Source organism: Acomys russatus, chromosome 2 (assembly GCF_903995435.1).
Source record: "Acomys russatus chromosome 2, mAcoRus1.1, whole genome shotgun sequence".
NCBI lineage: Eukaryota > Metazoa > Chordata > Mammalia > Rodentia > Muridae > Acomys > Acomys russatus.
This window is the reverse complement of record NC_067138.1, coordinates 45,645,350-45,671,694: the sequence shown is the minus strand read 5'-3', so window position 1 is coordinate 45,671,694 and position 26,345 is coordinate 45,645,350.

Below are 26,345 nucleotides of genomic sequence, written 5' to 3'. Positions count from 1 at the left end.
ACTAGTCAGTCATAATCTTATTACAATTAATCTTAGTTGTTTAGTAACTAAGACAGTGTATTAGGTTTTAAACGGTATTTTTAGATTGCTAAATGTAAGTTATGATAAGAGTGTAATTTAGATATAGAACCTTGGACTAAACAGGATAGAATAGATAATGAAAAACTTTTTCCAAGCGTGCCACATACAAATGGACTAGACATTGTAATCTTTCCTGATAATTCTCATAATTATTCTTATTGTATATAGTTTATTAATGTTAAAGAAAATGCCAATTTTTAACAAAAGAGGACACATACTAGAAGTTTTTGTTGCTTTAAAAGCTCAGTTATATAATTATGTTTTTCTTTTAACCCCAAGAATGGTACATGGGCTGCTTTTGGTTTGTCCAGAGCCCAGAGAGAGAGAGATAGCTTTGAGGTGATAGATAGACAAAGGAGAACCCTGCCCCTTCTGCTGGACTGCTGAACATCTTGATGACATCTTGAGATTGGTATTTTCCCACAGAACCCAACAACCACAAGCTGCCAAAACTAAGTCTAAAGATGTCTACATGCCCTGTCCCTTCTAAGCTTTCTCTCCTACCTAGTGTTGGGGGGGTTGGGAGGGAGATAAAGGTGTTAAGGAACTCCAAATAAAAAAGAGTTTAAAAAGTAGCACCTACCTACCATGGCTGGAAACTCTATAAAGGGGAATAGTTAGATACATTTACTATAGAAAGAAAAAATGAAAAAAAATTAAAGGTAAAATCCTGTTGCTGAAGAGGCTGCATACTTCAAAAACAGGGCTTAGAACAGTGGTTATCAATTCTTTAAAGGCTGAGACCCATTTATTCAGTTCCTCATATTGTGGTGAACCCCAACCGTAAAATTATTTCATTGCTACTTAATAACTTTAATTTGCCTAAATTTATGAATTAGAATGTACATATCTGATATGCAGAATACTGGATAAGCAACCTCCAAAGGGGTTGCAACCACTGGTTAAGAACCAATGACCGAGAAGGATCAATTTAACATTTATCTGGAAGCCTTACTGTTAGAGAGTCAGAAGGATGCCTGCAAGGGGCCAAGGGAGAAAAGCAATCCTATAGTTATTCCCATCTTTAATGCCCATGAAACCCCAAAATAACCCAAATGACAAGACATCCCTAAAGGTATATGCTTATTGTACATAACCAACAGCTGTCTCAATGGACTTAGTGCCCACTTAACAGGAAGGAGTATATGCATGCAATAGTAAACCTGGAACTCCTCCCATGGCTGGTGATGCCATTGAACCTACAGAAGAGCCCACTATTGACACTTTCCTAGACAGTATAATTTCTAACTTCACTGAGATATTTCTTCTTATAGCAACTGATAAGTGTGATTCTCACTGCTTATCAAAGATACTTATTTTGGTATGAAACAGACATCATTTCAGAAGTGTTCAAAATACAGGGAACAACTGACCATGTGATATCTCTCCATAATTGTTACTCTATAACACAAAGCCCATATGTAAGGCCCAGGCAAACTTATAAAGACAATGAGGATAGCTAGTAAGAGTCAGAGGACACGGACATCTGCTGTAAAATTGTATCTTCTGCAAATGACAGGGAAACCATACCCAGGAAATCTCAACAACTATGGTTGCCTTATACAGGCTTGAAAATCACGATACAAGTTGGCAAGCTAGCATAAATAGGAGGAAATCTCATGTGACCATATCCCTTGATGAAAACCCAAAGAAAGTTTCTGAGAAAGGGGCAATCAGGCTTGTACAAGGATGAGTACTTCATAAGTTATCCAATCCCAAGTTGTTATTCTTATACATACACACACACACACACACACACACACACACACACACACACACACACACATCCCTAAAGGGACTCACCAGATTCTATTTATAAATGTATATGTATGAGTGTAAGTAACAATAAATAATTATACAATGAGAAGCTATGAGCTTAAGAGTGACAGGGTGTACCCAGGAGAAGTTAGAAAGAGCAGAGGAAGAGAGGTATTAATGTAAACACAGAACACATATAAAATTCTCAAAGAATAAAAATATAAATTAAAACAAAGCATGGGTTATAGAGAGGCTAAGTAACAAGGAAGGCTTAAAAGGGATACATGGATCTCCTGAAAAAGGGAAATAGAATAGAGACCGCATGTGTATTGCTGGATGAGAACAGGAAAAACCAAACAGAGGGAGGGTGGCAGAAGAAGCACAAGACATCTGGAATTGAGAGACATTTTAGGGGAAAGGGTAATGGAAACTTCCAGGCAACCTAGTAATATGAGATATGAAACCTGAACTGTCCCTCTTCTGTAACCATTCCCAGTGGAGGGCTTGGAACACCAAGCCAGCCACAAAACATTCAACATATGTTTTGTCTTGCCTGGAAGATGCACTGGGGTAAAGACAGTACAGAAATAGTGGGAGTGGCCAACCAATGACTGGCCCAGCTTGAGACCTATGCCATGAGAGGAAACCCACTGCTTCCACTGCCTGGAAAGCCAGGAACCAGAGGCTTGATATCACAGGGACCTAGATTAGAACCAAATATGTCTTGCAAACATGGGAGAAAAAAAAACAAGAAAGAAAAAGAAATGATTCCTAATGATATTCTGCTATACTTCTAGACAGGAGCATAGCATGATCATCATCAGAGGGGCTCCATCCCGCACCTGATGGAAACAGTTATAGAGTCCCACAGCTAAAAATTAGGTGGAGTTTGGGAAATCTTGCAGAAAAGAGGGAAGGAGAATTGTAGGAGTGAGAGGGGTCAAGGACACCACAAGAAAATGGCCCACAGACACAAAGATTGAACGAACAATCAAGGAGCCTTCATGAGTCTACATATATGTTATAGTTGTGAAGCTTAATTTTTTTTATGGGACCCCTAACAGTGGGAGTGAAAGCTGTTTTTCTGATGTTTTTGTCGGCTTTGAGGACCCTTTATTCCTACTGGGTTGCCTCATCCAACCTTAATATGAGAGGAGATGCCAAGTCTTATTGCAGCATGACATGCCATGTTTTCTTGCACACATACCAGAATTTAAAAAGAGAAATTTTAGTTAGAAATAGGAAACAACATTTTGCTATAGGATATGACATAGGACAACAGAGTAAACAAATGGAACTTACAACTTTGTATTAGTTAAGATTTGGATATCCTGGTAATAGAAAGTAAAAACACAAACTAGACTCAAAACAATAAAGTGCTATGCAGATGCTTGGCAATGTGCTTTCTTCACATCACAAGACCACACGGGAGGCATTCCTTTTGTGTGAATGTTCTCAACTGACTTTGTATTCTCCCACATGTGCTACTGTTACTGACAGTCTGGTTGCGCTGTATTGTATTGTGGGCAGTGGCACAAAGTTTGACCACCAATGTATATCTCCCTATTCTCCATGTACATGAATATTTCTCTCAGATCGAGCCAATATTCATTTTTCACAGAAGTAACTGTAGATCTCACCAGATTTCCCCCAAACCCTCATGCTAAAAGCCTCTATGATTCAAAAGAGTCATGCATATTCTGTCATAGTTTTCTATTGGTTTTCAACAACATATTTCCAAATATAGCTTAAGAAGGCATTGGTGTCCAACAGCCCAGGCCTTACAGTCAACAATTAACAAATGGGATCTCATGAAGCTGAGAAGCTTCTGTAAGGCAGGAGACAGTGTCAACAGAACAAAGTGACAGCCTACAGACTGGGAAAAGATCTTCACCAAGCCTACATCTGACATATCCAATATATATAAAGAACTCAAGAAATTAAACACCACCAAACCAAATAACCCAACTGAGAAATGGGGCTCAGAACTAAACCGAGAATTCTCAACAGAGGAATATCAAATGGCTAAGAAACACTTAAATAAATGCTCAATGTCTTTAGTCATCAGAGAAATGCAAATCAAAATGACTCTGAGATTCCATCTTACACCCATCAGAATGGCTAAGATCAAAAATTCAGGTGACACCACATGCTGGCGAGGATGTGGAGAAAGAGGAACACTCCTTCATTGCTGGTGAGAATGCAAACTAGTACAACAACTTTGGAAATCTATCTGGCACTATCTCAGAAAACTGGGAATAGGGCTTCCTCAAGACCCAGCTATTCCACTCCTCGGAATATACCCAGAAAATGCTCAAACTATTGCACTAACCAAGAACAATACAAGTAGTAAACATCGAACCCCTACTCTGATCTAGCCAATGGACAGGATATTCTCCACAGTTGGGTGGAGAGCAGGGACTAACACTGACATGAACTCTGGTGCCCCATATTTGACCATCTCCCCTTGATGGGGAGCCCCAGTGGCACTCAAAGAAGGAATAGGCAGGCTACCAAGATGAGACTTGAAAGCTTGTGATGATAAAGCGGGGGAGGAGATCCCCCTCAGTCACTGACCTAGGGCTTGGGGAATAGGGTAGGGGTTGGAGGGAGGGAGGAAAAGGAAGATACAAATGATGGGATAACAGCTGAGTTGTAATCTGAATAAATTAATAAAAAAAGAAGGCATTGGTGTCATTAAATCTCTCCCCCAACAACCATGTACAGAAACCATTCTCATTTCTGTAAACATCAGGAACACAAACTAGTTGTAAGAATTAGAAATAAAATAACAAGTGAACTCGATAGAAACAAAAGGAGAACAAGATATTATTTAACTCAAAATTAAGTTACTGCCATATCAAGGGTGGTTGGCCTCATTTCACACTCACTGCTGCATTATATAGAAGCCTACCTGCCCCTATGCTACTGCTCAAATTACATTGCTGACACAGAGTAAATATTCAAGTAATTGAGAACTTCAGATTCTCAAGTCTTAACCCTCAGAGCCACCTAAAATCTTGCTTCATCATCCAGGAACTTTCTGAAGGTGCCTGTCACCAATTTATATCCTATGATACTTATTAACTAAGTGATTGATTAAACAAAAGAAATTGTTTGATATTGAAAAAACTCTTCTCTTTTTCTTAGTTATATTATCTCTGTTTTTACTGTAGGCTTTCACATTGCTTATTAAAAGAACCATATAATCAGAAAATTAAGACAAAATGACAAGAGAGCTGGAAGAGGAATTTTAGAAGGAAGAAATTTTACAAAGAAAATCAAGACTTTCGGCTGTTTATTGGTGATTCTGAATAATACTTGGCAGATAAATTTACAAGGCTGCCCATTATATTTTAATGTTTAACAAGTTTCTTTTTACTAAAATTTATGGTCATGTGTGATTAGTATTAAACTATGTGTCTATATTTTACACTTTAAATTTATCAATCATGGTATTTATGGTATGGTGTTGAGGAAATTGTATTATTTCTTATTTTATTTCCTATTATTTAATATCATATGATATCATGTAGAACATATAACAGGTCTTATTATTGTTGAAAATTTTAGACAACCAAGTAAAAGTTTTTTATCTGACTATAAGACCTTGATATTTTGATACTTCCAAAAGCAGAGAAAAATGAATAACATAATTCATATTTATAAGAATTTTGAATTTACAAATAATTTCCCATATAATACATTTAAGACATAATTATATGATATGTGCATAGTTAATGTTATATTTCTAACTTTATAAAAATGATTTATGACATTTAAATACTTTTAAATGTTAAACCATATTCTCTCCTAAGTGTCCTTTTATCCTCCTGAACTTTCTGTGGCTCAATGTCTTATTCACTGAGATGAAAACTTAATATAAACACAAAGTATGAATTTAACCAAACAGAAACTTAAGGATCAATACTGAGTTATATTTTACTTTACTATTCTTTATGTGCATATGTGACAGAGTGAATATATGTGCAATATGTGTATGGAGTGTGCCTACATGTGCTCAGAGACCAGGAAAGTGCATTGTATTCTTTGGAGCTGGAATTAAAGAGAAAGGACATCTGTCTTGCTATGTGCGTGCTAGAATAGGAATTCCTCTCATCATGATTGCTTAGCAAGCATTCTTAAGTGCTAATCCCTATCTTCAGCTCTCAAACTGAATTTTAAAGGTAAGAAAATAAATTCTATTTACTTAGCCAAAAATATATAATAGAGCCAGGGGTTATCACTTGATTACTTGTATAACTTAAACTTTGTGTCTTTCCCACAGTCAATAATATATATGACGTTGGCCAACTGTGAACATTCTGTCTAGGAGCAAGATGATGCACTGTGATGGAAAGTTGAATTATTCAGCTCTTCTACCAAATGCTGCTAATGAGACATACACTTTACAGTCTTGACTAATGTTACATTTAAGTTCCCTAAAGGTCCTGTCTCTGTAATTTTATTAATCATCTTGGTACATCAATAGGGACACATTTAAACGCATACATACATATTCATAAAGAAATACCTTGTCTGCTATTTAACCACTTCCCTCCTATCAGGGCTGCCTTTCAAGGCCATAGGGGAAGAGGATGTGCTGAGTGAAGACACAGTGTGATAGGACAAAAAGTAGATGATTAAGTCTACTCCTCTACTTGGGCCCTAATTGTTGCTCACAAGATTATTTTTAATTCATTGATATAGAATTTTGTATACTGAGACAAAATAATTTTAATATTGATGCATTGATATAGAATTCAAATTTAAGATTATTCAAACACATATATTTCTACTCTAATATGAGTTATTGTGCTCATATAACTGAAGTAGAATACAAAGTTCACTTCCAGTACTTTAAAGTCTATTGCAGGCTGTTTAGGACAGTAAATTATGCAAGTTACTTGTTAGTTGATCAAATCATAGTCACGTCAATTACTAGTCTATTTTTAATCACAAGAATGTACAACCTGTGTGTAACAGATAGATATGATTCTATAGATTGATAAGATAAAATAGGTAGATAAAGTCTTCATAAACCTCAGAATCCTACAGAATATGGCATTTAAAGATGGTTTTATTGTTTTAAGTATTCTTTGACAATGAGACAGGTTAACTCCTGGCAACACCCAGCCTACCTCAAAGAAGTTGATGAACATCAAAGAACCTCCTTATGGAGATGGCTTCAAAGGTGGCAAACAAACCACTGGGAAAAATGTCCTTATATTGCCTACAAACAGAATTCTGACTAAAAATGGATAAGCTTTGATGCAGATAGAGTCAAAGGCCACACTGCCAAGACAGAGTAAGCAAGTCCTCAATAGTTCCTCCCTCACAAATATGTCTCTCAGCTATATTGGGCCAGAAGGCTGAAAATGATTCTCCAACAGTATAGAGAATTTTAGGTGACTGTTCAGGCAGCAAACTGTCTCTGTAATTTTTTTTTTTTACTTTGGAAACTGCTAACCTGCACTTCCTGTACAATTAGGTAATTAATTTTATTCCTTCTCCAGGCTCTGATGGAGTTAAAGAACAGATAGTTTAATTTTACAAATAAACTTAATTGTTTAGAGGGTAAGAAATTTTTAGGCCTATATAGATGTTTTAAGTTATTAATGATGAGATATGATAGAAATTGATTTGCATTGAAAAATTTATACTCACCAAGATAAGAAAGATGTTTTCTTGAAGTTTGCCAAATACTAATAACCAAAACACTTTAAGTATAACATTAATATAATTACTGGTTGTTTCATGCATCTTCTTGCTGTATGTGGCTTATTTTGTATATGTGTAATAATATAAATGTATATGTAATAAATAAAAACATTTGTAAAAAGATACAATTTGATGTGCTAAGGGGAAGTTGTTGGGGGAGTTCTTTTTTCTGAAGAGTACGTGGGGGAAAGAGGCTGGGGGATGAATAAGGGAGGGGGCTGTGAGTGGTATGTAAAATGAATGAATAAATAAATGAATTTTAAAAAGTAATACACATGGCATAAATTAGTCTATAGCATGTTTATGTGCATGTATATGTGTAACATGTAATAAGTATGTAAATATGTGCATATTCATTACTCAAGTACTTCAGAAGAAGGATGAATACCCACTTGAAGACCATCTGTAGTGAAGATGGACTTTGTAAAACATAATCATTACTATTTCTACATTAAAAACAATCCATATGTATCAGGGAATTTTGTGTGATGAGCCTTTGTCATGCTTAGGTATTATGAATCAAAACTCTCAGGGAGAACTGGAGATGTTACTCTTGCTTTTTTGCTAGGCTTGGGAAAAGCTCCTTCTGATAATGTAAGTCAGAGATTCTCTCCCCCATTTCTAAGAATAAACTGACTAAATGATGTGGCCTAACTACTGCACAGTTATTTTCCTATCAGCACACAAAAATCTTATAAATAAATATTTATTTTTAAAATGTGAACATTATTACTACTTCTAAAAGTTAAAAAAAAAAAAAACAACATTTGTAAGGTTGCATTCCATTGCAGGCTCATTCTTTGGCAAAATTTCTGAAATGTATCAAGAATTGTGCCCCTTGTACAGTTCTGCAAAGATTACTCATTTCAGGTTGTTTTATTTCAATAGGCTTTTGATTAAATAAACTCATTCTCTATTTGATAAACTCTCCTTTGTATAATCATTTCATGCTCATTTAAATTTGTCAGGATAAAGACGATTTAAAAATTTATGAAGTACTTTAATGTCGGTCATTTTTCTTATTGGGTTAATTTTTTTTTTCATTTTTTAAATAGATGGCATCTGGGTTGTGAGTAAACATAGAAGATTCTTTCCTTCTTCCCATGGTTTGTAATGAGAATATTCTGTCTGATCAGGTGCGTGCACACTGCTGTCATTTGCAGCCTGACCAGTAGGTCAGGGGTGATGTGAGCTGGCTCAGGGATGCATACAAATCACATCCTCTTGTCTGTCTGTTTTGTTGACTGGTTCTCCTCAGGGTCATGGCTATCTTAAGGAGCAGCCTGAAGGATAAAGTGTGCCCTGTCTGAGCTGTAAAACTTTGACTGTGGACCAATCGTAGCTGACACACAGCAGCATGAGGTTTGGTTTTGCCTTTGGATTCTGAACAAATCACTGGTTATCAATGGCTGATGGTGACATACAGATTACAAAATCTCTCCTTCTTGCTGACAGCTCAACATAGTGAAGAAATGGATTGTTTGTGAGTTAAGGAGTTGATCTTTTAAAATATAGTCCCTGTGATTATTTTACATGAAACTGAAACAACTAAATTTCAAGTAATAAAAAAGTAAAAGACCTTGCATTGAAATTACAAAAAGCAACATCTAGACTTCAAAAGCACAAATTTAGTATAGAATTCATTAGGCACCCGGGAACATAAAAGGCTGTTAAATATTTTAATGGTGTTTTTGTTATATTTATTTAATGTGAATTTGCCACTTCTGTTTCTTTCCCTGACATGTGCCTTAAATCACTGAGCATATTAAATAGAAAGTTCAATGCCTTTCCAGTGTCACTCTACCTAGCAGCAAATTCGTTAATACTTTATGTTTAGTCTGATGTGATATTTTTAAAATGTTCACATAATTTAAAAAAATACATTTGAATTCCTTCCTTTCTTCATCACTCCAGTGATGAATGAACCCCTCAAAAAGCTTATAATCTAGCACGGTATGTAAAGTACATACACAAAAGAAAGCTGATGATCATAAGTACAGTGGAAAAAAAACCAGTTTAATCATTTAAAAAGAAAGAGTATTTATCTATATGTCTCCAGGGGAAATAGGAAATTTTAGGGACTTGGAAATTGTGGATGGGCAATAGAGTCCAGTCTAGGATAAAATAAATTAAATGCTGAGGCATATAACCCAGAGATAAGAAATGGTTCTGAGGTCAAGTATTAGGTGGTGTGGAAAGAAACAACATGGCAGTACCTGGTAGAGTGAGTTGTTAGTGGAAGGACTGGAGGTTAGAACACTATGTAAGACACTATTACAAGTGCTCAACTAGGGCAGTTACACTCATAATAAAAATATAGGTGCCACCAGGTCTCCCCCTCCAGGGGACATGGTCAAATATGAGGCACCAGAGTACGTGAGAAAGTCATACCCCACTCTCCACTCAACTGTGGAGAATGTCCTGTCCACTGGCTAGATCTGGGTACAGGTATGAAGTTTATGGCCTGTATTGTCCTTGGCTGGTGCCATAGTTTGAGCAGGACCCCTCAGAGGAAGGATAGCAGGCTACCAAGAAAAGACTTGATACCCTATGGGCATATAAAGGGGGAGGAGGTCCCCTTCAGGCACAGTCATAGGGGAGGGGAGTAAGGGGAAAATAGGAGGGAGGGAAGAATGGGAGAATAGAAGGGATGGGATAACCATTGAGATGTAACAAGAATAAATTTATAAAAAAATATAGGTATGTCTCATAAAATATTTCAAAGATTAATTAAATGTTAAGCAGACAAAACACAGTCTGCCTGGAATACATGGAAATATACTCAAACCCAGACAGAATATCCTTTGGCGTCTTTGGATATTGAACAGTCTCTGAACAGAGATCTCTTCTAAGCCATGTAGCACTGCATTTTCTAATGATATACCTTCCAAACTGAGACTCTTCATGAGACCCTCATGGTTTCATTTGTCTTTATCATCAGGATATTACAAATGATTATTAAATGAATGGCTGAATGGATGACATCATTGAAGTGTTTTTTCTCTAACTCATTTGAACTTTACAACATCTGGATAAGAGGACATTCTCTACAGTTGAGTGGAGAGCAGGGACTGACTTTCACATGAACTCTGGTGCCCCATATTTCACCACGTCCCCTGGATGGGGAGGCCTGGTGGCACTCAGAGGAAGAATAGCAGGTTACCAAGAAGAGATTGATACCCTATGATCATATACAATGGAGGAGGTCCCCCTCAGTCATAGTCATAGGGGAGGGGAGTAGTGGTAAAGCAGGAGGGAGGGAGGAATGGGAGGATACAAGGAATGGGATAACAATTAAGATGTAACCTGAATAATTCAATAAAATATATATTTTAAAAAAAGAAAACAAATCCAGGAAAATGGGGAACTTTCAAATATAGGGAATTAGTTACATTTCATACCCCGCCAATGTTCTAAGCATTCCAGGGAGCTTTCTGAATTAGAAATTTGGATTGTTTCCAAAATAAATTATGTAATAATATTTTACTAAACTAAAGAACTAGCATAACTTCTGAGTCCATCAGCATTGTAATTTGTATCAATATTTACAGTGAAATTACATTACAATTTCAATTACATATAAAGGGTCAGCTGAGATTCATATCTGCAAAAATATTTTATTAAAAACAAAAGAGAAGAGAAAAATATTGAGCTTTCAAGATTCTAGATAGGACACAGAACCTAGGTCCTCTATCCAGGGACTTGATTTACACAAGTTGGTTTCTTGAGTTCTATTTCATTTAACTCTCTTGTGTTTAAATATTCAAAAACTGTTCCAGACTTTTTGTGTATGTATGCTATGTGTCAGTGTATATTTTGATAACATGAAGAATGCCTCTATGAAGAAATGCTGTCAGTTTATATAAAGCATAGGATTATAAAGTACATTGTTAATTTCAACTGGTATCTTTACATTGTTTTTTCTTTTATTTATTTAATTTTTACAAATATACATTTATATTATTACACAAACATAAAATAAACTACATATAGCAAGAAGAATCATGAAAAAAATCAGGAATTATATTGACGTTACATTCATAATATTTTGGCTATTTGTGTTTAGAAATCTTGACAAAACATCTTTCCTGTCTTGGTGACTCTAAAGGCTTTTTTTTTTTAATTAATTTATTCTTGTTACATCTCAATGTTTATCCCATCCCTTGTATCCTCCCATTCCTCCCCCCCCCCTTTTTTTTCCCATTATTCCCCTCCCCTATGACTGTTCCTGAGGGGGATTACTTCCCCCTGTATATTCTCATAGGGTATCAAGTCTCTTCTTGGCTACCTGCTGTCCTTCCTCTGAGTGCCACCAGGTCTCCCCCTCCAGGGGACATGGTCAAATGTGAGGCACCAGAGTACGTGAGAAAGTCATATCACACTCTCCACTCAACTGTGGAGAATATTCTGACCATTGGCTAGATCTGGGAAGAGGTTTAAAGTTTACCTCCTGTATTGTCTTTGGCTGGTGCCTTAGTTTGAGTGGGACCCCTGGGCCCAAATCTGCCTATCATATTGTTCTACTTGTAGATTTCTAGGACCCTCTGGATCCTTTTATTTTGCTATTCTCCCATGTTTCTCCCATCTAGAGTCCCAATAGGATGCCCTCCTCTCTGTCCCAGTTTCCTGGTAAGTGAAGGCTTCTGTGGGACATGCCCCTTGGGCTAGTATGCAGATATAAGTGAGTATATACCATTTGATTCTTTCTGCTTCTGGGTTAACTCACTCATTATGATCATTTCTAGCTCAATCCATTTATCCACAAATTTCGGGAATTCCTTGTTTTTAAGAGCTAAGTAGTATTCCATAGTGTATATGTAAGGCTTTTTAAAAAATGATTTATTTTATTTTTAAAAATTTATTCACTGTACATCACATTGCCTCCCTGTCCTACTCTCCCTCCCTTTTTCCCTCTCCCCTAGTTGTCAGAAAGAGCAGCCCTCCTCCCCTAACATCTGACCTCAATCTATCAAGTCTAATCTGGATATCAAAAACAATCCTATAAAATAAAAGATTTTCTTAAAGTTACCATCCCTAATTTCAAGCTGTACTACAGTCCAATAGCAAAAGAAAAAAAGAAAAAAGAAAGAAAAGAAAAGAAAGTGCATGGTAATCTGGGTGTGGTTGTGCATGTTTTTAATCCCAGCATTCAGGAACACAGAGGCAGGTAGATCTCTGTGATATTTCATCTTACAACCCTAAGAGTTGCTATTATCAAAAACTCAAGTGACAGCTCATGCTGGTGAGGATGTGAAACAGGGAGAACGATTATTCATTGCAGCGAGCAATGAAAACTGTACAATCATTTTGGAAATGGCAGTTTCTCAAAAAATTGGCAATAGTTCTACCTCATGCCCAGACATACCACTTGTGGGCATATACCCAAAAGAAGGTCAATAATACCACAAAGGCACAAGGAAGCTTGCTCAATTGTGACCATAGCAGCTTTATTTATGATAGTCAGAAATTAGAAACAACCTAGATGTCCCTCAACCAAAGAATGGATAGAGAAACTGTGGTACATTTACACAATGGAATATTACTTGGCCACTAAAAACAGTGACATCATAAAATTTTCAGGCAAATGGATTGAGCTAGAAATGATTATCCTGAGTGAGGTAACCCACTAGAGGACAGTGATCCATGAGTGGGCACTGGAGCCCATGTCAGAAGTATTCCCTACTCCCCATATTATGAGATACACAAGGAGACTGTGCTGCCTATCTACTGCATCTGAACAGAGAGTCTAAGACCTCACCGTGCATGGTCATCTGAAGCAATCCCTTTCTCTGCCCAAATAAAGTCTTTTATTATTAAGTTATTTACTTACTTTACTTCATGAGAGCAGCTCCCCTTTCTCTTCTCCTCCTAGTCCCTTCCTCTCACCTTCCCTCCCCATTTCCATATTAACCACTCCTGCTCTTCTCCTCAGAAAACAGGAAGTCTCCCATGGATCTCAATGAGCTTTGCTACATCAAGTTGCAGTAAGATTAGGAGCATCTTCTTCTATCTTCTTCTATTGAGGATAGACAAGGCAGACCAGTTAGATGAAAATGATCCAAAGAAACACAAGGTAGTTAGAAACAGCCTCTGCTCCTACTGTAGGAGTCCCACTTGGAGACCCAGCTTCACAGCTGTTAAATATGTGCAAAGGGCCCAAGTCCATCTATTCATGTCTCTGGTTGGCAGTTCAGTATCTATGAGCCCATATGGGTTCAGGATAATTGACTCTATGTGTATTCTTATGGTGTGCTTGGCCCCTCTGGCTCTTTCAAGTCTTCCACCACTCTTCCACATGATTCACCTAGCCCGGTCTATAAAGTGAATTCAGGATAGCCAGGGTTACACAGAGAGACCTTGTTTCAGAAAAAAAAAAATCAAGGAATAAGTGCCAGTGGGGTGTCCAGTCACAATTAATAAAATCTACAACTCAACATTTATATGTAAAGCTCCAGAAAAATTACAAAATCTGGGCCAGAAAGGTTGTAGGAAGCATAGAACCAAAGCACTTATTGCAAGATAATGTCTTCTAGACACATGGGAGCTATACTCATGAAAGCTCAACAACAAAGTTGATTTAAGCAAGACCTGATAATCACCATATCACTTGACATGCCAACATGGAATAAGCTCCAACATAAGTTGTCTAGTCTCAAGTGGTAAGCTCTGAACACACATGCATACTACTAATATTATTATGTGGAGTGAGTAGGTTATATGTTCGCATGTGTTTGTGTAACTATAATTTTTTTGAAAGAAGAGGTAAAAAAATTTTAAAAAACAATAAATAAATAAAAAGAAAAGAAAAGGTCACGAATTTAGGAAGGATAGGAGAGACACAGTAAGAAAATAGAAAGGGGGAGGTAAGAGGTTTATGCATTGCTCATGTTTGAAGTTCTAAAAGAGATTTAAAAAAAAAGATCACAGGGAAAGTTATTTTACCTTCCGAGAGAATAACTTTGAGTACCATTGATACCGGGCCTTGGAAGTATCTTCCATTTCTGCTACCTTCTCCATCCCTTTGCCTCTCCAAAGCAAATGATAGCTCAGTTTTTTTATGCATAGGATAGAACACTGTTCTTTGTATTTTCGCTATCTTCTTTTTATAAACTGTCTGTTCTTTAAATACTCTTTGAATCTTCTCAATTCAACTATCCTATCTCATGTCCCTATATCAATAAATTAAATAGTTCTAGGAGACTGAATGCACTGGTTTCCAAAACTTTTACTACATTATTCATATTTAAATTTTACTCATAGTTAAATTATTTTGCCTTTAACCCACAAAAATATTATCAGTAAAATGACCTTCTTAAGGTTTTCTCTGTGGAAAAGGGGAGAAATTATTATTATCCTAGAGTAAGTTTTGAGTCCCATAGTAAATTGACAAGTCAGTTAACTTCTTGGACCACAAATCATAGATATTGACAATATGACTGAGAGGATAATAGAAAATTATCTTATATTAAGTTATAAGATCTTGGCAACAGTTCAGTACCATATGATTTCTTTCACTTAGTTTTGATGAATAACTCTCAAGTTTAGAATGATCCAGATGTCAGCACTTAATTCTCTTTTTATTTCACTCATTCCCTTTGGTATTTCATTCAGTCTCATAATTTTAAAGATTATCTGAATTTCACTTATGGATGGGATTGCTTAGATTTACGCCATGAACAACTATTAAAACCAAATAAAATGAACAAGTTAGTTGTCTGATGCAGTAAGAACTCTGATGAGGTAGCAAAAAGTAGGAGGTACTGAAGTTCGCAAGAGCTGATTAATTTCTACAAGTGACCTAATTTCTTTAGTCATTTTACTTTGTGCAATTTTTGAACTCTGAGAATTATGTCTTGAAATATTCCATCTAGCAGAAAGAAGTCACTTCTAGGAAACAATATCATCTTTGTTGATTGCTGTTGGGTTTTGTCTACAGTGCAAATTTCATCATCTTCAGATTTTCAGTGAGATATCTAATCCACATTTCATCATCATCACATCTTCAGTAAGATAGCTAACCCATATTTTAAACTGAAAAAGTGCAAATTAAACTTCAGACTCTACCACTCAAAACTCATTTCACAGATATTCCTATTTCAGTAAATAGAATCTCCATCCTTTCATGTAGTTAATCCAAAAGTTCTAAGTCCTTTTTTGTTTCATATCCTCTATCCAATAAACTCACACTTTCCTTGGCCAGAACCACAATCATCTCTTAGCCATCTGTTCTCTTGTATCTGTCCCTATCGTCTATAGACAGATTTGTCACATAAACTACAATAACATACTTGATGAAGAAGTCTGATTATATGACTCCTGCACTGAAAAGCACACCTAGTAACTTCCTGTAAAAATCAAGGCCTCTATTATGCTGCATGAAAATTGGAGCTCAAACCTCAGTGATCTTAAACAACTTATATGATTTTTTATTAGCATTCACTTTTCTCATGTAGATAAACATTTATATAAGAAACTTCATTTCGCCTTGAAAATCGTAGGACTTAGGCAATTGTAGCAGCCTCCAGCTGAAACATTATCCATTGTAGTTCAGAGTAAAAGAAGACCAAAGGCAAGAGCAATGGGATCTTTAGAGTGGAAATGTCACTGCTTCTCACACTGTGGTGGGCAAATCTTTAGCAATCCCAAGCTTCCATGCCTCTATGCCTGCTTCTGGGCCCCTTAACTGTGACATTCTGCCTTTCACTCTTCTCACTATAGGGCTACAGTCCCTTGTAACTGAAATAGGTAAGCTTGTTCTTTGTCTAAAAGTAAGATTCTCACCAAGACTTTTCTTATTTTCAAAGCATGTCCTTAAATATCCATCAACACTCTATAGTATCGTTTATTCTTTTTTCTTTTTATAATATACTGTTAAGAGATATAGTCTATTAATTTGAGTTGGTTTGTTATGTTTTGGTTTTCTGTTTACTTTTCTTTCTTTCTTTTTCTTTTTTTCCATTTCCCTTACTATAATATAAGCTTCATGAAGACAGGTAAAGTTTTCTGTAAATTTATCACTAATATGTGCAGAAATGGTCAACACATAACAAGTGCTAAGTAAATATTTGCTCCATAAATATAATATTGCATATTACTTTAAAAAACTTTAATATATGCAAATGATTCTAACATAATTTATAAACATACATAGAAAAACTAGCATGTAAATATACCAAAGCTTAAAACTTAATAGTATGCCAAATGTATAACTTAGTCAAGTATAATACAATGAGAAATGAGGAAGAGAGTAGCTCAAATCATCTAGTGAAATGTAAACATTTACTGCCTGCACAACTCTAATAAGAATTGATATGGTGTGTCATCTGTAATTTAACCACCAATGTTACCTCTTGATAGTAAATGAAGATCATAGACTATTCACTATAAACTTAGATTACCACACATACAAAACGCACACAGGATTGTAGTAGTATTTCAGGTGTGACAGGCGATGATAAATAGAAATAGTTCATACTATAAGTGACACACTTATCACTAATCTTATCATGTCTTTAAATTTTAGTGCTTTCTGTGTTGTGTCACCTGTCTAGTCCAGATCATGGAGAAACAAAGCAGGTCCTGAGTCTTATTTCTGTATTTAAAAATATTTTCTTCACTTGCCATGCTATTATTGTTCTGTTGGGGAATTTTATCATTATTTATGATAGAACAACAGTAAAACAATAGATATTAATAGCATTGCTATAGAGAAAGCCAACACTTTCTTCATAGTTGTAGATTGGGATACTTTGGTTTTTCTATGAATCCTAAAAAGAGTTAGATTTCTGTCTTAAAGAAGCCAACAAATTTTCCATGTATATCTTATACAAAAGCTCTTTATTAAGATTTTATTCACTATCGTCTTGTATAAAACAGAGTAAGAATCTATCTGAACACATAAAAATAAATCTTTGTCTCCCTTTCCTTTTTCCCTCCTTCGCCCTCTCTCTTATACACACACACACACACACACACACACACACACACACACACATGCATACACACACATACATATACACACATGCATACACACATATACATAAACACACAAGTACATGAGGTATTTGTCAGGATATTATGATATTCTTAGTATTTAATGATTTCTTTCATTGTTTTACTATCACACAAAGCTTATTTTTCAGCAATAGAAAACTAGACTGAAAATTACATGACATTAAGCAGTTAGTATAAAAAGGATCATTGATTTATAGTCTATCATAGGCCACAACTTTTTATGCAAATGAACAAATAAGAAACTAATGAGAATGTTCTTTCTTGAACAGAGTGAAAAATTAAATCATCATTAGAATATGCTGCATAGGAAAGGATTCCTCTTCTGGATCTTTCCTATCTAGGCTTTTGTAGATCTGGTCTTATATGAGCTTAAGTACCATGGACAGTGTCTTGGGCTTCTACACCAACACATGGATTGCTCTATAAGAAATAATAATGTATTCTTCAAAATGCATCATAAACAACATCACTTGATGTTTGTTGTATTACTAACAAATTTAAAATACTCTTTATTGAGCTGGAGAGATGGCTCACATGTTAACATCACTAGCTGCTCATCCAAAGGTCCCAAGTTCAATTCCCAACAATCACATGGTAACTCACAACCATCTACAATGGGGTCTGATGTCTTCTTCTGTCATGTAAGTATACATGAAAGTAGAGTGCCCAGATACATAATAGATAAATATTTTTAAAAAGAAAAAAATAGTCATTGTTTAAACTCTTCATAAAGCCACAGGGGACCTTGAAGTACTAAGATGAGTTTCTTTCCTGGAGGAATGTCACGATATATTTTATATCCTCTTCTATATTACAGTGATCAAACAACTATTTTAGAGCATGACTGATTGTTTTAGCCCAAAGAAAGCATTGCTTTTGTTTGGGTTTCCAGGGAAAGAAACAGAGAAAAAATCATATATCACCTCTGCTTTTTTCTCTATTATCTCTTTGTGATAATACATTCATTTTCTCACACATAAAATTATTTCAAATTACTTTATCCTGAATGGTATGGCCATTACACCTCTTGTGACACTGATCTTATGGTTTTTGTCTTCTGTTCATAGTGAAAATAAAAAAGGTACACTTACCCTTAATTTACCATCAGACATTCTAATCACAAGTCTTAGGCAAGGAAGCTGATGTTTGATAATCTTCAATGCAGAGCAAGTGATGTTTACTTGAGAGCATGTTGATGTTAATGTATTTGTCCTCAGATTTAATTCAAAGTATCTCACACAGACACCATTTATGGTACTTTGCTAGCATTTTCAAATGACATCTAATATAATTTAAATCAATTCAATTTAGCAGCCATTCATAGTACAAAGAACTGCACTTGGTGTATTTTAGGTGACATAAAAGCATAGGCTACATCTTAAGGGATATTTTGGTATACAGAGAAAAACCAATCTAGGCATCACTCACATGACATGACACAAAGGAGATTATAAAAATGCTATAATGAAGTCTCAGCACAGTTCTAGAGGAAGAAAAGGGAAATGGATCGATTCTCATGGAAATAAAATAAAACAGAAAAAGTTTCAAGAAACTGATTAAATTCTTGGAAAAAATAGGAATTCAGGAGCCATGGACATTAAAAATGGAGTAGCAAGTTACAATAAAAGTTTAAGGTACAAAGTGGAGGTTCAGACACAGTGATGCATATCATATAGTAAAAATAATTTTTACTACATCATGTAGTAAAAACAAAAGTCATCATTTGTACAGAACATTGGGGAGAAATATGAAATACTCCTAAAGGAATAAAAGAAACTAAGCAATGGAGGCTATGAATACTCAACTGTAACATGTATCCTAATACCAGAGTTTTCACAAATAAATATTTTATTTATTACTGATATAATTAATTGATGATTTGTAGAGGTTTTAATTACACAGAAGAAAGGCTGGAAAACTGTAAGAGCTGGAAGATTGGAGTTGATCTTAAACACTATCTCTGGATGTGACATAGGCATCACTATCATGCACTACCTGCAGAAGATGTGAATTTAAGGAAAAGGACAAAAATGTTGAAGGGGGACTGAGTGAAAATAAGGGGATTCAGCAGGAGTGAAGGGATGTTAAGATCGTTGTATGATAATGTTATATCATATATATATATACATATATATATATAATTGTCAAATTTTTAAAGAAGTTATTTGATGAGAGGTGGTAGCTATACTTATCTGGAGGTACGTGGATAAGATTAAGAAAGCATTAAGAAATTATGCTCGTCTAGCAAAGGGGCAGTATTATAGTCTTTTCTGAGATCCATAACCTCACTAGCCAGAGAAGCTGGCTAGATTTCTAGTACCAGGCATTCTTTCACTTGCATTGAGTGGGCCACAAGTCCAATTACACATCTATTAGTAATCTCTACCATGCGAGTACCACTTACTGCAACTTGAAGAAATATCTTTCCATGCTAGTTGTGCTTTCCAGTTATTGCAGCTGGGTAAGATTGTTTTACCTCTTCCGTTACTTGAAAGCTTGCATATTTTCTAGTACCGTGGATTAACAGTGGTAGGTATTGAGTTCACAGAAATCTATGCAAAAACAAAAAAAATTATTTTTTAAGTTTTCAATTTGCAGAAAATAGGAAAATTTACATGTTTACTCCTAAACAGTTTCCCATGTTGTTATCTTGTGAGCTACATTTAGGGAAAATAGCCCCAAATTAACAAATTATTTTTTTAAACGTCCGTAGTTTATATTTAGGATCACTTTTTCTGTTTTTGCATATATTTCTAGCCACTTTAACACATAAGTGATGTTCTGCATTCTCTACCAAAGTGCCATACATAATACTTTACTTCCATGAAAATACCTGCGTTGCACGCGTTATTCATTATGTCCTATCGCTCCTCCATTGTTTTACTACATTATAGTTTTACCAGTTTCAGAATGTCATGCAATGGATGCAGGTAGCCTTTATGACTAGCTTCTGTCATTAGGAATAAGGATTTATATATGTTCCCTGTCTCTGTGTGAGCTCAATATCTACCACTGTTAATCCATTTATCCTTCAAAAGACATCTTGGTTAGTTCAAATTTGGAGCAATTATAAATAAGTCTGATCTGAATATTTGTATAAATTTTTTGTAACAAAAAGTTTCAAATTATTTGGGTAAGCCCCTCGAAAAATGAATGCCAAAACCAAGAGAAAAGATTTTAGGATTGCAATAAATTAACAAGTTAGCTTCAAAAATAGTTGCATTATTTTGTATCCCCGTCAACAGAGAATAATAGTCTTACTACATTCTCAAAAGCATTTAGAATTATAACTGTGGGAATTTTAGCCATCCTGATTGGCATATAGTTGTTGTATTTCATTGTTTCAGTTTCAAACTCAATGTTCATTTCAAAGTTCCTGTGGCATATGATCATGACAAGAATTGCTTCATACATTCATTTGCCATGCATATACTTTCTTTATAAAGATGTCTATTAAGATCATTGGACCATTGGCTAATTGAGCTTTTTCCTGTTTTTGAGTTCTAATACCTATTTGCATACCTTTAATCCTAGCATTCTGGAGGCAGAGGCAGGTGAATCACGGTGAGTTCGAGGCCAGTCAAGTCTACAAAATGAGTCAAGGCAGCCAAGGCTACACAGAGAAACCCTGTCTCAAAAAAAGTATCAGGGGTTGGCTCTCTTCCCTGAGGTAGGTCTTGGGTTGGGCCAGGCATTGGTTGGACATTCCCTCAATATCTGCTCTATCTGCTGTCTTTACCCCTGTACTTCTTGTAGGCGGGGTAAGTGTTGGGTTGAAGTTTTTATAGATGGATTGGTGTTCTCCTTCCTCTACTAGGAGCCTTGTCTAGTAAGAGGGTGTCCTCTTCAGTCTCCATGGTCCCTACTACTAGAAGTCTCAGTTCGGTTACCCCTCATATCCTTGTAGAAGCCGACCCTGACTTAGTGTTATTCATGGTATGTTGAGGACAATGCCCCTCATGCTTCATAAACCTCTTTTCTTGCCTACTACTTCTGTTTTTCTCGTTTGTCCTCTTAGAAAATTTTATTTCTACTTTCATATATCACACATACATACATGATTTTGTGTATCTATAGAAACATAAAATGACAAATGAGAGAAATCATGCAATGTTTAAAATACTGGTTTGATTCACCTAACATGATTTTTTGGTGCAAATATTTATTTATTTATTCATTCATATTACATCTCAATTGTTATCCCATCCCTTCTATGCTCCCATTCTTCCCTTCCTCCCACTTCCTAATGTGACTCTGTTCAGTTGCATCTTGTTTGTTTTATTTCAAGTAATATGTCCTCATTCATTTTATTTTTGTAATTTGTATTTGTGAGGTTGTAATTTAATTACAGTGTTTCTCCTTTCTTTTTTCATTCCTCAAACTTTTCCATAGATCCTCTTTGTTCTTCTTCAAGGATTTGTGGCATCTTTTATTCATTAATTTTAATTGTGAATGTTTGTATAAGTTCAGGCATATATATTCCCAAATGTAACTTACTGTGTCCCTATAACGTTACTTGTATGTATGTTTCATGGCTGATAAATTGACACTGGACAACAAGTTGTTGTGCTTTTCCCTGAAGAGGACCATCTCTCTCAATTTATTTTTACTTTTTGTGATCATAATATAGTTACATAATTTCCCCTTCCTTTTTCTCCCATCAAATCCTGCCATATACCCAATCTTACTCTGTTTAAAATTCATGATATTGTTTCCTATAATTGTCATTACATATGTATACATGTGGATGGATGTGTGTGTTTAAGTCTGTGGTGGTGGTGGTGGTGGTGGTGTGTGTGTGTGTGTGTGTGTGTGTAGGGGTAATAGAACACCACTGAGAAAGTGTAATTCTTATATTCCTAAATTTACATATTGCTAAATATATTAATACAGCCTGTTCATTCCATAAAATTAATTAGATCCAGACTGTACAATTTTTTGTGAATCGCATATTTGGTTTTGTATCTAAAACTTCATTGCTGAACAATAAATATCACTTAGATTTTCTCCAATAATCTCATTTTCAGTGATTCCATAATATTCCTGACAAATATTAATTTATTTTATATTATTGAAGTTATATGCAATGTATTAATACCAGAGTAAATACCTTTTATCTATTTGCTTGGTCACATCCATAATTGTCTCTTTCAAATTTATTTCTAGATACAGAAATCCTGAGAATGTCAGAAGTTAATTTCTGTTCTGACCTTTTTATGAGGCATATGCTTTCTTGGGGAATAAACTTGTAATTTTGGGCTGTTCCTTTTATATGCCCTAGATGGGTAGGGTGAAAATGTCCCAGGCTTTAATGGGGACTTGACTTCATATGACTCCAGCTCAAACCCTTACCAGCTACAAAATTTTGGCATGATGCTTTATATCTTTGGGCTTCTGTTTCCTCCTCTTGGAAGACGTTGTCACATGATAATTTTTTTATCAAATATGACATAAATTTTCTAGAACATAGTAAGTACTTGGTAAATATTACTTTGCCCCCCAGATTTTTCTTGTTATAGCTGAAATTTATTCCAAATTAGTACTCTTTATCTCAACATCTCTTTGTAAAGATCCAAACAAGCTTTTCTTCCTTCTCAGTGTCTTTCACTATGGAGAAACACTGGCCTGTCATCTCAAGAAATAATCACCAATTAGCTCCTTCGTAAGACCATTATATTGACATTTTGTCATTACTGTATTGTTTACACCACATTGATTAGGATTGGCATGCCTTCATGTGACAGAGGCATGACCTTTCAACTCTAAGCATAGGTGATCTGTCCACTGTAATAGGGTTCCCATAGAGTCCAGAGGGTGTGCATTCCAACCAATATTGAGATAATAACTGCTTTTCACCAGGTTGATGCAGGTGGCACATATTTACAAAACTAACTAAATCCTGTGACAAGGCAAGGTTGTTAAAATAGATATTATTGAGAATAATTGTAGTCCGATATTTTACTACTTTGTAGGTTCCTTTTTCTTTCTTCCCTTTCAACTCCTAACACTTTTTTTAAAAGATAGACGGAAAAAGGGTGGTGTTAAGTTAGACTTCATCTTGCTGATGAGGGGCATTTAGTTCCATGGGGAAAGTTTGATTAAGATATCTAATTTCTACCTCCTCTTTTCTTCTTTGTGCATGACTACTTAGCAAACCCCACTCAAAAGCAACCAACTAGCAAATAACATCAGCCCCACCTTTCCCAACCCTAGCATTATATCTCCTCTGAAAAGTCTTCAGAATTTCAAATGTCACACACTTGCAGAAAATATCTGCTGCTGGCAAAACCATGCTCTTTCTAGAGGACCAGGCAAATCAGAGTCACCTGCTATGAAGCAGCCTCTTATCCCTACAGCTGACCCAGCTTGAGACCCACCCCATGGGAAAACAGAAAAGGGAATGGGAGACAGGAGGTATGAGGATGGGACTGGTATGAGGAGGGGTCTTTGATCAGGCTGTAAAGTGATTAAACAAATAATGAAAAAGCAAAAAACATATTCCTATTATATATTTTTAAATAAACTAAAACTACAAAATTCTCCCTGTGGATAACCTTTGCTTGGTTTTGCAGGCCACATCTCAAACTACATGAAGAATGAATGCAAGTTCATAACCTTAGAAACCAACTGTGGTTCTCATCTGTGAAATGACCTCACTCTTTACAGAAACTATCCAAATTCTTTGTTTTCTTCTCCTTATTATAAGGGCCCCACAGAGCACATCTTATGTAGCCAGAAGTACCAAAATAGTGATTCAACATAGTAAAAAACAGAATTATTCCAGGAACTCCACTGGAAAATTGGTAGCCATCACTCACAACCATATTACAATATAAAATAGACCCATATTCAATCATCAGATAAGTGCAATAGAGATAAATGATCTATTTCAACTCCTTTGTTTAACCATTAAAAAAAAATAGTTGCTACAGTAGTACTAAGAGAATTACTTGGTTGTAATTAATCTTTGAAAATAATTTTTTAAAACCCTACAAATGTTCTCCTAAGGAAACGAAGAATGAAACAAAATTGCCTGTAATTTTCTCTTTTCTCAACATTATCCTGGAGGTATTCACCAGTATGTGCAAGGACATAATCTGAATGAGAAAAGAATAGAAATGGAAAATGGAACATGTTAGCATATATAGCTATCCACATAGAAACCATTTTTTAAAATTTCTGGACATCTTCTCCCATTTATTATTATTATTATTATTATTATTATTATTGTTGTTGTTGTTGTTGTTGTTGTTGTTGTTGTTGTTGTTTAATCATTTTACATCCTGCTTGCAGCCTCTCCTTCCTCTCCTCCCAGTTCCATCCTTACACCTCCTTTCCCTCCTTCTCCTCTCCCATCTTCTCAGATAAAGGGAGGCTACCATGGGTACCAACCCACCCTAATCCATCAAGGCTCCGCATGGCTAAACCCATCCTCTCCCACTGAGGCAAGACAAGGCAGCCCAGCTAGCAGAAATGGGATCTAAAGGCCAGCAACAGAGTCAGAGCAGATCCTACTCCCATTATTAGGGGACCCACATGATGACTGAACTGCACTGTCTGCTACATATGTATAAGAGGCCTAGAAACAGCCTATTTTTAAAATCTCCTACCAAAGTATTAGAAATATAGGGCTCATCAAGGGAAATTGTCATCAATGCAAGTAAATAAAAATAAACATGTGAACTAAAGTCTCTGAGAAGAAGAGGCACATTTTACTGATTAGACCTTGGAATGTTGCAGGGCTATGTTTAGCCCCATTGTATCCATCCACTATCCTCCTCTATGCCTGCTTCTTATGATTATCATGTGAAACCCTGAAGACTTTATTCACTTAATATACCACTAATTTCAGCCAATCCACAAGATAAGATTGTCCTTATACAGTTGTTGAGACCCATAGCAATTCTTTGCTGTGTCCCACCTATCTGTTGTTTCCACCAGTGCATTTGAAAAACATTGTAATTTATGACTTTCTTTGTTCTGGTACTTAAAAACTTCATGAAATTGTTGGAACATGATATTTAGCATAACCTAAATTTCAATTTCTGGGCCGTTGTCACTCATTTTTTGGCTCTAGAATAAACTATTTCATATCCACTTTGAAGTAAGAGCTGTTTTTGTTTGTGTTTTGTTTTTAGGTTTGAGTTTGGGTTTTTTTAATCAGCAAACTTATTAGATACTAAGGCTATTGCTATATTTTTTGTAGATAACTTGACAATGTATATTCGGAGACTTAAATCAATCAGACTTTTACCTAATCAGATTTCTAAAACCCTGAGTTTAGAAAACAAAGATGTACATAGTTAAGCTTGGTTAGGGATGGGATGAATATTCATAATAAAATTAATCAAAGTAACAAAACAATTAATGAACTACAATAGCAATGTGGAGGCTTTTGAACAGCCATTGGCTCCTATCTTCACGTTTAAGATGCTTTGACAATGACACTTATTGGTAGCCACTGGCTTCAATGAGAATAAGCCCTGTCTAGCCAGAGCTTGAGAAACCAGTCAGAATAATATTAGTTCTATTGGTGGTTTTATGCAAGCATTTGGCATCCTTCTGGCCAGTAAAATATGAAGGCAAGCCAGCCTCTTGTAATGTTTACCTTGTTCTTACCAAGTACAGTCCTCAGAGATGTTCTGATGACTTCCCACTAGCATGCACATTCTCTCATGGAAATACAGAAGGAGGCAGCTCCTAGGAACTAGAAGCATAGCCTTAAACCTTACAAAGACTCACAAAGCCTGCATGCTGAGCAAAGGGAAGAG